The following is a 15,110-nucleotide window of genomic DNA, read 5'->3' as shown; positions in this document are numbered from 1 at the left end:
TTTCAGATTTTCCTATGCACTTGTAGACATTTATGCATGACATCAAACTTATTTAAGTGGGTATATTGGCTCTCATTATTCACAGGAGTTACGTTCTTTAAAGTCACCGCAAACCCCGAGTTAGAGAATATTTAACCATTGTTCCTAGAGAAAATACAGGGTTAGGTTCCTATGACCCTTTGATTGCAACATTTTTATCAGCTGATCAATACGTAATCTTATTTTATATAGATTTCTGTTTTAAAGACCACTTAGTATATGTTGTCGATTCACTAACAATGAACTCATGGCCGACCGCACCAGAGCTCTCCCTGAATGAAGCTTATCTAACACACGTATTTTCTCCATAAGACACATCACAGTCCTCTCACACCTAGGAGCTTGGGTCTACTTCAGTACTACACGCAGAGGCCATTTAAACCAGCAAAGAACACAAAAAATGTGAAAAAACGTAGCACCAAATAGACAGCAAAATGGACTTGTCTACAGCCTGAGCTGAAAAAAGAAGGCAGAGTATTGACTGTCTGAGCTCAACTGGGAAGGTGTGCATCAGGCAACTCCTACTTTTGGCCTCTCTGGGTACATCTGCAAATGACCATGAAAACACCATGAGGACTGATTTAGGGATTACAAATAAATTTTAGCGAGTAGGCAGATCCACAAACGTGGAATCTGCAAATAAGACGGTTGACTGTATATGTGCCGAGTCAATCATGTCATTCTGTAGCTGGAACTTTCTTCTTAATATATGATTAACAGTCTTCCACATCATCACCTGTACTTCTACAGGATCATCTGTAATGGGTTAGTGGGTATTTTATTCCATGAATACAAGAACATTGATTTAGACAATCTGTTCATTTCCTGTGGTTGTTCTAACAGATTATCACAAACTTGGTAGCTGAAAACAACCGAAATTTATTGTCTCATAGTTCCGGGGGCCAGAAGTCCAAAATCAGCATCACTAGACTGAAACCAAGGTGTTGGCGGGGCCATTCTCCCTCCTGTCGTTCTAGGAGAGAATCCACTCCTTGTTTCTTCCAGCTTCTGGGGGCTGCGGGCATTCCTTGGCTTGTGGCCACATCACCCCAATCTTGAAAGCTGGGATCTTCAGATCTTTCCCTGCTACTTCTTGACATGCCCTCCTTCTCTCTGTGTCAAATCTCCTTCTTACCTTCCTCTAAGAGGGATAGCAGTGATTGCATCTAGGGCCCACCCTGATAACATAAGACCTGAGCAGAGGAAAACTCAGGCACAGAGATAATGTGCAAATCACATTTGCCTGCATCAGGCCTAACGACAGCTTTTAGCAAGAAGGGCGCTCTGGGTGAGGGTGGCTTCTGGCATCTCCTCTTGGGAGATAAGCTCAAGGTGGCGGTTGCAAGGGTCAAAGGTCCGATCTCAGGACAGCCAGATCACAACCTGAGCTGATATTAAGAGTCAGATGCTTAGCCAGCTGAGCCACCCAGGTGCCCCACAAGGAACATCCTTATCTCCAAGGATGAGGGAGGAGGAGAGGCATCTGAACAAACATTTTTCCAAAGAAGACATATGAATGGCCACGAGACATGTAAAAAGGTGCTCAACATCACTCATCATCAGGAAAAATGCAAATCAAAACCACAATGAGCTATCACCCCATAAGGGTCAGAATAGCTAGTATTAACGAGATAAGAAATAACAAGTGTTGGCAGGATGTGGAGAAAAGAGGACCCTCGTGCACTGTTGGTAGGAATGTAAATTGATGCAATCGTTCCGGAAAGCAGTATGGAGTTTCCTCAAAAACTTAAAACCAGAAATACTATATGATCCAGTAATTCCACTACTGGGTAATTATCTGAAGAAAAGGAAAACGCTAATTTGAAAAGACATCTGCACCCTTATGTTTACTCCAGCATTATTTATATACCCAAGCTGTGGAAGCAGCCCAAGTGTCCCATGAAGATGTGGTACACATACTCGATGGACTATGACTTCGCCATAGAAAAGAATGAAATCTTGTCATCCGCAACAACCTAGAGAGTATTATGCTAAGTGAACTAAGTCAGAGAAAGACGAATACCATATTTTACCTCTATGTGGGATCTAAAAAACAAAACAAATCAATAAACAAAACCAGACTCATAAGTATAGAGAACAGAGGGAAGGTGGGCGGGACGATGGGCAAAATGGATTCAGAGGTAGAAGTGCCTAGTTCTGAAATAAGTAAGTCGCGGAGCTGAAATTGTAGCCCGGGGAGTGTAATCAATAATCTTGCAATAACATTGGATGGTGATAGATGGGAACTACGGCTATAGAGATGAGTGTTGCCTAACGTATGGAATTGTTGAATTACTAGGTTGTATGTGTGGAACTAATATAACAGTATAATATACCTCAATAATAAATTTTTAAAGATTTCCCTAATGGGGCGCCTGGATGGCTCAAGTCAGTTAAGTGTCCGACTTCGGCTCAGGTCATGATCTCACAGTTCATGAGTTCGAGACCCGCATCGGGCTCTGTGCTGACAGCTCAGAGCTTGGAACCTGCTTCAGATGTCTCCCTCTCCCACCCCTGCTCACGGTCTGTCTCTGTCTCTCTCAAAACTAAATAAACATTAAAAAACATTTTTTTTTAATTTACCTAATTTCTTTTTTTTTTTTTTCCCATAAAACCCTGAGTCAACCCTCTGTAATTAGGACACTAGATGGGTTTCTAACTAAATCTGTATACCCCCAATTATAATTCTTTGATCCCAAGTAAACACCTTGCCTCTTAAACAGGTTTCTTGTATGTATGTATGTACATATGTATGTATATATTTTAAGATTTTCTTTCTGTGCAATCTCTACACCCAGCATGAAGGTTGAACCCTGAGATCAAGAGTCACATGTTCTACCAATGGAGCCAGCCAGGCACCCCAGGTTTCTTGTTTTTGGAATGACAATATTCATAGTAATATTAGATGAATACATAGTATATATGTCAATGTCCTGTATTGTTATATACATCTCACGTATGTTGTGTGTATCCACATACATGTCACCTTCTAGTTACTTCATCAGTTCATGAAAGAATAACCTTTTAGTACCAAAATAGTACGAGGAAAATTATCTCAGAAAAAGCAAGTGTCAATTTGGTAACCATGAAAACTCAATACATGCTTTTATTTTTCCCATTGTGCAGCTGACAGGTAACTGATCTGTGGATGGGCTCAGAACCAGCACTGTTCTTTGGGAATCTCTGCCCTTCATTATGGAAAACATAGGATCCGATTTCACCATAGGTGTTGACCACACAACAAGTAACAGAAAATAGATCACCAGAAAGGTCTGTATAATATAAAACCTTTTTCGGGCAAGTGGTGGAGAGAAAAATCTTCCTGCAGGTAACTCATTCATTCATCCATTTACTGAACAGTCATGAATGGAATATCTACCAGGGTCAGGAGCCACACTCCTTGGTGCGGTCACAGGGAAGAAAAAGGGATATTTTTGTCCTCAAGGAGCTCACATTCTCATGACTTACAATACAGTATGATGCATATGTGTACAGGTTTTAGTATTGGATTTCAGAGGGGCTGACCCAGCTTGGGGGACAGGAAGCTCTAACAGGAGGTGACACCTGAACTCTAAAGGTAGGTGGGCATGGTTGGGGGCGGGGTGCCTGAGCAGCTCAGTCGGTTAAACGTCCGACTTTGGCTCAGGTTATGATCTCACAGTTCGTGAGTTCAAGCCCCAAATTGGGCTCTCTGCTGTCAGCATTGAGCCCACTTCAGATCCTCTGTCCCCAGTCTCTCTCTGACCCTCCCCAGCTCGTGTTCTCGGTCTCTCTCAAAAATAAATAAATGTTAAATAAATAAGTAAATAAATGTAGGTAGGCAACATAGAGGTGACGGTGAGAAGCAGAGGACCTATTGGGAGAGGCGCAGGCAGCCTGAAGGAACCAACACATGTCTCACAGGCAGGAATACTGAACCCTACTGAGAACTCATAAATACACTCTGACGGCTACACATGTTCATATTAGTGCGATTTTGAACAATTTGTTCATCACATACAAGAAAAATGAAAGGGAGCTATGGGTTTTTTCCTAGCTGCTCTACATTCATATTTTTTTTATTAAATTGCAAATGTCTAAGTAAAATAAGCTTTCTACAAACTAGGCATTGTCTCCCACGATCAAGGCATCATGTGCAACATGATTTGTCTTCAGCACGAAACCAATTTTCTCCCCAACACAAGACTTGCTAAACTAAATGAGCTCACACAGAAGGGTCTCAAGGAAGTGGGGATTATTTTCAGTGTTTGTTTCACAGATGGTGAAAGCCACACATGTTAAATCCGTTTTTACAGAATCCTGTCCTGAGTCACGTAGACTCATCTTCAAGTAAAGGTTTCTTCCTGAAGAAACCACGTGCAACAAAATTACATATTCATATTCAAGTGAGCCTTGCTGCACCGCAGGAAATTAGACAAACATTCATCTAAATAATTCATGGTTAGGACCTCCTACCAAAGACAGAAGACATCAGGATTTCAAGACAAACCTGAGCAGGAATCTGTAGCAACAATTTGTTTTTTACCCAGTAAATGCAGGGAAGTCCTTAAGTGAGCACTTGTTTTTTTGAAAGCTGTTAATTTTCAGGAAAGCTTGGAGAATATCCATTTGGACTCAGTCACATCTCTCCTGTGTGAATATGTTTACCATATTCACGAGTGCATTCCATGTCTGGGAAGATGAACGCCCTTGACTGCTTTTTTTTTTTTTTTTTTTTACCACACCAAAGCCTGACCTATAGCCTTGACCTCCCCAGGGGTAACATGAGGCCAGGTGATCTAGAATCAAGGCAGAAACAATGTGTTAATCAGGAATTGTTTGGGGACAAGTAGCAGAAACCCATTTGAACTACCTCAGATACAGAGAGGATTTATGGAAAGAATTCACCATGCCGTCTCTCGGAAATCTGAGAGGACAGACCGGAAAGGGCTGGCCGCCCAGGAACAGGCGGCTATTCACATGGACCACATGTCTGTTTACTTCTTTCACCCAGGATCTGCTGCATTCTCCTGCTGACTCTTTTTTTTTTTTTCCAGTTTATTTATTTATTTTGAGAGAGAGAGAGAGAGAGGGAGGGAAGGGCAGAATGAGAATCCCAAACAAGGTTCATACTGTCAGTGCCCTGACAAGGGGCTCGAACCCACAAACTGTGAGATCATGGCCTGAGCCAAAGTAGCACGCTTAATTGACTGAGCCACCTAGACGCCCCTCTCCTTCTGACTTTTAAAAATAGCAGCTTTATTATATTTACTTCACATACTGTAGAATTCATCATTTAGAAGATACAGTACCTTGGTTTATAGTATGTTCACAAAATTATGCAGCTACTTTCTGGTTTTAGAAGACCTCATCACTCCAAAAATTACCCCTATCTGTTAGCGATGATTCCTCATCACCCCTCCTCCGCTAGCCCCTGACGACCGTGAATCTACTTTCTGAATGCCTCTGGATTTGCCTGTTCTGGATGCTTCGTGTATTCTGCATACTTAGTGTATTCTGGATACACTATGTGTTTTTTTATGACTGGTGTATTTCACTTAGCATGTTTTCTTTATTTTTTTAAAAGATTTTATTTATTTTTCTAATTTTTTTTTAACGTTTATTTATTATTGAGAGACAGAGAGACACAAGAGCATGAGCAGGGAAGGGGTAGAGAGAGGGGGAGACACAGAATCTGAAACAGGCTCCAGGCTCCGAGCTGTCAGCACAGAGCCTGATGCGGGGCTCAAACTCACAAACTGTGAGATCATGACCTGAGCCGAAGTTGGACCCTTAATCAACTGAGCCACCCAGGTGCCCCATATATTTTTAAAAGATTTTATTTTTTTAAGTCATTTCTATGACCGATGTGGGGCTCAAACTCACAACCCCGAGACCAATAGTCGCATGCTCCACCAACTGAGCCATCCAGACGCCCCTCATTTAGCATGTTTTCAAGATTAATTCATGTTGTAGCAGGTATCAGTACTTTGTTTCTTTTTGTTTCTTTTCTGAATAATATTCCATTGTATGGATATGCCATATTTTGTTTATCCATTCATCAGTGATGGGCATTTGAGTTGTTTCCACTTTTACCTATTATAGAGAAGGCTGCTATGAACATTTATGTACAGGTTTCTGTGTAAATATGTCTTAATTTCTCTTGCATGTATACCCAGGAATGGAATTGCTGGATCATATGGTAACTCTATGTTTCACTTTTTGAGAAACTTCTAGACTGTTTTCCACAGGTGGCTGGGCTATGTGACCCTCCCACCAACAGTTTATGAGAGTTTTTCTCTCTCTCTATTCTTGTCAACCCTTGTTATTGTCTGTCCTTTTAATTTTAGCCATCCCATTGTGGTTTTGATTTCCATTTCCCTAGAGATTAGAGATTTTGATCATCTTTTCATGTGCTTATTAGTTATTTGTACATGTTTCTTGGAGAGCTATCTATTCAGGTCTTTTGTCCATTATAATTGTGTTATTTGACTTTTGATTATTGAGTTGTAAAATTTCTTTTTTTTTTTTTATTTTTTTTTTCAACTTTTATTTATTTTTGGGACAGAGAGAGACAGAGCATGAACGGGGGAGGGGCAGAGAGAGAGGGAGACACAGAATCGGAAACAGGCTCCAGGCTCCGAGCCATCAGCCCAGAGCCCGACGCGGGGCTCGAACTCACGAACCGCGAGATCGTGACCTGGCTGAAGTCTGACGCTTAACCGACTGCGCCACCCAGGCGCCCCTAAAATTTCTTTATATATCCTAGAGATAAGTCCTTTATCATAGGTATGATTTCTAAATATTTCTCCTATTCTATAGTTTGTGTTTATGTTCTTGATGATATCCTCTGAAGCACAAAATGATTTTTCAAATTTTTAGGAAATCAAATCTATTTTTTCATTTATCACGTGTACTTTCAGTTTCATATCTAAGAAACCATTATGTATTCCCAGGTCATGAAGATTCATTCCTCTTTTCTTCTGTCTCGCAGTTTTAGCTCTTTCGTGTAATGTGTAATTCTGTGATCCATTGTGAGTTAATGTTTGTACATGGTGTAAGGTAGGAGTCTGACTTCATTCTTTCACATGTGGAGATCCAGTTGTCTCAGTACTGTTTGTTGAAAGAAACTATTTTTCCCATCGAATTGTCTTGACGCTCTTGTAGAAAATACACAGTAAGCTTCTACTTTTTTTCTTTTAAGATGAGCTCTATCTCTCTGCCCCTTTACGATTTCAGCCCATGTTGCAAACTGTAGGACCACCTTGGCCGTGAATCTGCCTGACCTTTCAGGCAGGGGGTCCATTATTCTCTAATTCCCTGTTTCTCTTCAATTCTAGAAAGAGAGAATCTGATTGACTTGGCCCATTCTACAAGTTGGCTTCTGTTTTGATCAGATGTCTGCTATTGTCCAGTCAGCTCTGCCTAGGGTGAGGGCTGGGGCCTGTAGCCCACATCTAGGGTGACCAACTCATCCTGGTTTGCCTAGAACTTTCCTGGTTTTAGCACTGAAAGTCTCACATCCCCCAAACCTTCTCAGTCCTGGGCAAACCACAATGGTTTTGGCCTCCCCCTCAGCAACACTGTGTGTATGTAGGGCTGGGTGGGTCATTTATAAGAGGGACGGCACAATGTTTTCACTCTCAGAGCAAATCAAATTTGTAAGTGCATTACAAAAAAAAGTGCAGTCCTAGAAGTATTATCAATGCTTGTTGGGCAGTGTGTGCTCAGGGCCATGATGTGAGACAATTTTTAGACACGGCCCTTGGGAAGACCCAACAAACAAAATAGAAAGAAAAGCTGTGTACACGAGATCTGAATCTCGGGATTAAAATCTGGTGGCCCACAGGCCAAACCCAGTCGTCCTTAGTCTGACTCAGTCTTACTCAGCCAACAAGGTGGTTTTATAAAATTTGCGTTTGAATGCCTCTCAGGCTCCCTGGCTCCTTCCTCCTTGTTAACCTCCACGCAAACATCCCCAGCCTGATCCTGGTGTTTGAGTTTGTAACCACCCCCCCCACCCCCCCCACCCCCGACCTAAAGAGGACCATTTATCCTATTCCTTGTCTGGTGGTGAGAGACAGAAAAGGGTAAGTGTTCGGGGATTGAGAAATACTCTTGCCAGCTGCAAAAATGATCACTTGGGCATTGAAAATATTGGGTTCATTTAAGTGCATAACACGATTGATGAGCTAATAACACTTCTTGAAGGTCACTGATACTGAAAGGGGAATCCCCAGGAAAGGTTCGACTTGGCACAGGGGACGCAACTAGAAAAGTCACAGATTTGGGTGTCCTTGCAAGCAAACCCTGAGGTGAGGACCTGAGTGGGAACAATTCAACGGAAGGCGATCCCAGACAACCCTGTAGGGAGTGGGAAGCTGACTGGGCAGAAAGCCAATAAAAGGCATGTCAGTGGGGAATCAGGGAGAGCAAGTAGACCAGAGCCCCAGGGCTGTCCCTCAGGAGGAGTGAGGGGAGCTGGCTGGGGTATTTTGCCAGCAAAGTCTGTCAGCCATTGCTTGAGGGCTGCTCCCTGCCCCAAAGAAAGCCCTGAAAGATGAAGCTGCTGGCGGTTGAAATTCAGGCCACATCTGCCGGCCTGGTGCTCGCTGAGGGCAGGGGGACCAACACCCCCCCCCTCCGGCCTGTCCAACCCCCCCCCCCCGCCACTCTGCTGTCACTGTGGTACTCACATCTGATGGGAACACCGCATGTCTGTCCTGAAACGCAGGTGGTTTGGAATATTCGATTTTGTCAGTCAGCATTCTTGGCTGCGGGCGCCAGAGTCCCACTAGCTGAGAGAAGCAGAAAAGAAACATATTACTGAGTGTGGTATGGCTCCCGGCATCTCTGGAAGGGCCACCACACAGGATCTCCCAGTGAAGACTCCACTGTCCCGCTGCCGGGCCGGGGACTGCACTGCACAGAGCTGTGGCGGGGCACTGTCCCTTGCCTGCGTCCTGGGTGGGAATCCGTGAGGACCACCCAAAGGAGAACAGGCAGAGGCCATTTTTGCAGAGTGGGCTGTAGCAAGGGAGTCCGCCACCATCGCTTGCATTTGGCAGAGGCTCCAGGGCAGGCAGGGGAGTGGGGCCGCTGGAGGGTGGGGAACAGGGACAGCTTCGGGTGCAGGGCATCCCATACACCTGGGCACGTGGATTTCTCGGGTTGGTCTTGAGTCAGAAGCGGAGGGAAAAATCAGGGAAGCGGGCAGTTATTGATCACGTCCTGACTGTTTGGGGCTGAGTCGCTGCAGTTTGACTTCCTGGGCTCATGGCTGCAGAGGTGTGGATCCGAGTTCTGTTTTCACATGCGGTCTGACCATTGTCCAATCGTGTCTTCAGTCTGTCACCCACCAAATCACATGCCTCTGCTGCAGCCGTCTCCAGTCAGAATCCACCTGGCACCTGCTTCCTCTCCCCGCCCCTTGCTCTGAATGAACCCCCTGCTGTTGAAAGTAGAGCCCAGATCAGAGGCCTGAGCTGCAGGGGGGTCACTAACTCTTGGGGGGTAGGGTACCTGTGGGAGACCTTCATCCACAAGAGGAAGGGGTTCAAAGATGCTGGACAGCCACACAAGTACAGCCAGTGACCAAAGATCTGCAAAACTTTGGAGTTTGGATCCAGAATGTTACATGAATCAATAGATAAAAAGAGAAATGATTTCTGGGTGCATATTCCTCCAGGGGATGAAACTTAAGCCTATTCTTCCAGAGAAAGTGCAGAAAAATTTTTTAAAAACACAAGGAAATCCTCATGCTTTCTCTACCAAAAAATAACTATGGTTACCATTTAGACACAGTTTATTTCTTTGGTCCTTTAAAAATTTTTTTTAATGTTTATTTTTGAGAGACAGAGCACGAGCAGGGGAGGGGCAGAGAGAGAGAGAGAGAGAGAGATGGAATCTGAAGCAGGCTCCAGGCTCGGAGCTGTCAGCACAGAGCCTGACGTGGGGTTCAAACTCAGGAGCGGTGAGGTCATGACCTGAGCCAAAGTCGGACACTCAACCAACAGCCACCCAGGCACCTCTGGTCCTTTATAAAAAAGTATTGAGATCACACTGTGTACACAATTTCATATTCTGCTTTTTGGTTTAACTCTGGATTACAAACATTTTACTACTTCCCCAAAACTCTTTGTAACAACATTTTATGACTTCATAGTATTCCACCGTGTGGCTGCATATGCATAATTTATGTAACTATTCCCAGAATGGGTTATTCAGATTGTCTCTCATTTTCATTGTTACTATGAGCATAAATCCTTGTCTTTGTTTCAAAGTGGGATAGTTTTAGAAGGGAATTTCTAAGCATAGAGTATGAATGCATTTGCTTTGGTCTACAGGATTATTTACAAAGACAGGAGGGAGAAATACCTTTAACAATCTTTGTACTATCTCCTCTTTTTATTTTATTTTATTTTATTTTACTTTATTCATTTCATTTCATTTATTTTATTTTATTATTTTTTTGAGAGAGAGAGAGAGAGAGAGAGGCAGAGCCCTATGCAGGACTTGAGCTCACAAACCATGAGATCACGACCTGAGCCGAAATCAAGAGTTGGACGCTTAACTGAACCACCCAGGTGACCCTCCTCTCTATTTCTGTATGAACGACTTTCACCAGGAGAGAGGGACAGGGTAAGTGAGGATAATGTAAAGAAATAAACATTCAGGAAGAAGAGGCTTTCTGAAAAACTGTCCTGAGATGCCTCCTGGCTTGGATTATATTATGAAATGGTTTATCATCTGCTGAGGCACCCTGCAAGTGTACATGAGAAATTTTTGGCTAGCTTGTGGTTTGTACAGAGAGGAGAGAAACTCATCCTGATTCTGAATGAATAATGGGAACATTTTATGGTAAATGTAGTGGCAGGCAATACGTGATACTCCATTTTTTTTAATTTATGTATTTATTTTGAGAGAGAGAGAGACAGCATGAGAGAGAGAGAGAGAGTGTAAACCTGAGTAGGGAAGGGGCAGAGAGAGAGAGAGAGAGAGAGAATCCCAAGCACTCAGCCACCAAGGTACCCCGATACTCTAATTTTTAATTGGGGTGAAAAAATTGATGGGTTACTATCTTTTAAAAATGCACATCCTGGGGCGCCTGGGTGGCGCAGTCGGTTGAGCGTCCGACTTCAACCAGGTCACGATCTCGCGGTCCGTGAGTTTGAGCCCCGCGTCGGGCTCTGGGCTGATGGCTCGGAGCCTGGAGCCTGTTTCCGATTCTGTATCTCCCTCTCTCTCTGCCCCTCCCCCGTTCATGCTCTGTCTCTCTCTGTCCCAAAAATAAATAAAAAACGTTGAAAAAAAAAATTTAAAAATGCACATCCTAGGGTGCCTGACTGGCTCAGTTGGTGGAACGTGCAACTCTTGATCTGTAGGTTGTAGGTTTGAGCCCCATGTTGGATGTAGAGATTACTTAATAAAAAATGCATACCCCAGAGAGAGAGAGGCAGAGCCCTATGCAGGACTTGATCTCACAAACCATGAGATCACGACTTCAGCTCAGGTCATACTCTCGTGGTTTGTGGGCTCTGTTGCTGACAGCTCAGAGCCTGGAGCCTACTTTGGATTCTGTGTCTCCCTCTCTCTCTCTGCCCCTCTCCCCTGTTCATGTTCTGTCTCCATCTCTCTCTCAAAAATAAATAAACATTAAAAAAAAATGCATGTCCTAAGTATCAACACATAGGGCCAAGCTTCACAAACATTAGTGGCCCATCAAAGTCACATGAAGGGCTTGTGGAAGCACAGGATTCTGATTTGCTGATGCAGTTGGTCCTGGGGACCACACTGTGAGGCTTTATTAAAGCCCATTTTTCAAACAGATTCTTTCCTTTTTTTTTTTTTTTTTTTTGGTGTTGAGTTGTATAAGCTCTTTATATATTTTAGGTATTAATTCCTTATTGGATATATTATTTGCAAATATCTTCTTCCATTCTGCAGGTTGACATTCTGGAGGTTTTGTTGATGGTTTCCTTCACTGTGCAAAAGCTTGGTATTTTGGTATAGTTCCAATAGTTTATTTCTGCTTTTGTTTTCATTGCCTGGGAGACACATTTAAAAAAAAGTTGATATGGCCAATGTCAAAGAAATTATTGCCTATGTTTTCTTTTAGGAGTTGGTTTCAGGTCTCACATACAGGTCTTTAATCCATTTTGAGTTTATTTTTGTGTATGGTGTAAGAAGGTAATCCAATTTCCTTCTTTGGCATGTAGCTGTCCAGTTTTCCTTCATCATTTATTGAAAACACTGTCTTTTCCCCATTATGCAATTCTTGCTTCCTTTGCTATAGATTAATTGACCATGTAGGTGTGACTTTATTCCTGGCCTCTCTATCCTGCTCTATGGATGTATGTGTCTATTTTTGTACCAGTACCACACTGTTTTCATTACTATAGCTTTGTAGCACATCTTGAAATCTGGGATTCTCGGGGCGCCTGGGTGGCGCAGTCGGGTAAGCGTCCAACTTCAGCCAGGTCACGATCTCGCGGTCTGTGAGTTCGAGCCCCGCGTCAGGCTCTGGGCTGATGGCTCAGAGCCTGGAGCCTGTTTCCGATTCTGTGTCTCCCTCTCTCTCTGCCCCTCCCCTCCTGTTCATGCTCTGTCTCTGTCTGTCCCCAAAATAATAAATAAACATTGAAAAGAAAAAAAAAAGAAATCTGGGATTCTGATAACACCAACTTTCTTCTTTCTCAAGATTGCTTTAACTATTCTAGGTCTTTTTTAGTTCCATACAATTTTAGGATTTTTTTGTTTTAGTTCTGTGAAAATGCATTGTATTTTGATAGGGATTGTATTGAATCTGTAGATTACTTTGGAGAGTATGGGCATTTTAACAATATTAATTCTTTCAACCCCTGAGGATGGTAATCTTTCCATTTATTTGTGACATCTTCAATCTGTTCCATCAGAGTAAAGGTCTTTCACCTCCTTGGTTGAATTTTTTCCTAGGTATATTATTCTTTTTGGTATAGTTGCTTATGAGATTGTTTTATTAATTTCTTTTGTTATTAGAGTATAGAAACACAACAAATTTCTGTGTCCTGTAACTTTGCTGAATTCAGTTATTAGTTATAATAGCTTTTAAGCGGATTCCCTAGGGTCTTCTGTATATAGTATCGTGTCATCTGCAAACAGTGACAATTGTACTTCTTCCTTACCAATTTGGATATGTTATTTATTTTTCTCGCCCAAATGTTGCAGCTAGATTTCCAGTACTATGTCGAATAAAATTGGTGAGAGTGGACATTTTTGTCTTTTTCCTGATCTTAGAGGAATGATCTCAGTTTTACACCAATGAGTGTGATGTTAACATGGGCTTTCCATATATGGCTTTTATCATGTTGACGTATGTTCTCTCTCAACCCACTTGGTTGAGACTTTTTATAATGAACAGGTGTTGCATTTTGTCAAATGTTTTTTTCTGCATCTACTGGGATGATAATACTGTTTTTGTCCTTCCTGTAGTTAATGTGATGACTGATTGATCATTAATTGATTTCAAATATTGAATCTTCCTAGCATCCCTGGAATAAAGCCTAGTTGATCGTGTTGAATGGTCCTTTCAATGTATTGCTAAATGTGGTTTGCTAGTATTTTGCTGAGGAATTTTGCATCTATGCTCATCAGGGATATTGGCCTATAGCTTTCCCTTTTTGTAGTATCTTTGGTTTTGGTATCAGGGTAATACTGACCTTGTAGAATGAATCTGGAAGTTTTTCTTCCTCTTCTATTTTTTAGAACAGTTTGGTAAGAATAGGAATTAACTCTCTAATCTTATCTTGGGCTTTTGTTTGTTGGGAGTTCTTTTGATTACTGATGCAATTTCATTACTTGCCATAGGTCTGTTCAGATTTTCCATTATTTCCTGATTCAGTTTGGGAAGGTTGTATGTTCCTAGGAATTTATACATTTCTTCTAGGTTGTCCAGTTGGTTGGCATATAATTTTCCTTAGTATTCTCTTATAACTCTTGGTTTTTCTGTGGTGTCCCTTATTATCTCTCCACTGTCATTTCTGATTTCATTTACTTGGTCCTCTCTCTTTTTTCTTGATGAGTTTGGCTAATGGTTTTTCAAAAACACAGATCTTAGTTTCATTGATCTTATGAAGTTTTGTTTTGTTTTGTTAGTTTCTATTTCCTTTATTTCTGCTCTAACCTTTATTATTTCCTCTGTTCTACTAACTTTGGGCTTTGTTCATCTACTTCCTTTATATGTAAGATTAAATTGTTTATTTAAGATTTTTCTTATTTTTTAGGTATCAGTATAAACTTCCCTGTTGGAACTGCTTTTGCTGTATCCCAATGACTTAGGACTCTTGTGTTTTCATTTTCATTGTCTTCATGTATTTTTTAATTTCCTCTTTGATTTCTTCAATAACCCATTGCTTGTTAGCAGCATGTTGTTTAGCCTTCATATATTTTGAGGGTTTTTTTTTTTTTTTCAGTTTTTTCTCATTGAAAAATGAGAATTGATTTGTAGTTTCATATCATCATGGTAAGAAAAGATGCTTGATATAATCTCAATCTTTTTAAAATTTATTGAGACTTGTTTTGTGGTCTAACATGTGATCTCTCCTGGAGAATGTTTCATGTGCCCTTGAAAAGCATGTGTATTCTGCTGGTTTTGGGTGAAATGTTCTGTATGTATCTTTTAGGTCCATCTGGTCTAATGTGTTATTTAAAGGCATTATTTCCTTGTTGATTTTCTGTCTAGATAATCTACCTGTTGATGCAAGTGGGGTATTAAAGTTCCCCTTTTTTTATTGTATTGATATCCACTTCTCTCCTATATTTGTTAATACTTGTTTTATTTATTTAGGTACTCCTATGTTGGGTGCATAGGTGTTTACAATAGTTATATCTTCTTGTGGGATTGATTCCTTTATCATTATGTAGTGCACTTGTTTGTCTCTTGCTACAGTCTTTGTTGGTTTTGTTTTTGTTGTTGTTTGTTTCTTAGAGAGAGAGAGTGAGTATGAGAAGGGGGGAGGGAAGAAGGGGAGAGAGAGAGAATCTTAAGCAGGCTCCACACTCAGTGCAAAGCCTGACAAGGGGCTCAATCCCATGACCTTGGGATCATGACCTGA

This window comes from Puma concolor, chromosome D4 (assembly GCF_028749965.1).
Source record: "Puma concolor isolate L17-30 chromosome D4, mPumCon1.1.hap2, whole genome shotgun sequence".
Lineage (NCBI taxonomy): Eukaryota > Metazoa > Chordata > Mammalia > Carnivora > Felidae > Puma > Puma concolor.
The sequence above is the reverse complement of the archived record's forward strand: the minus strand, read 5'-3'. Positions refer to the sequence as shown.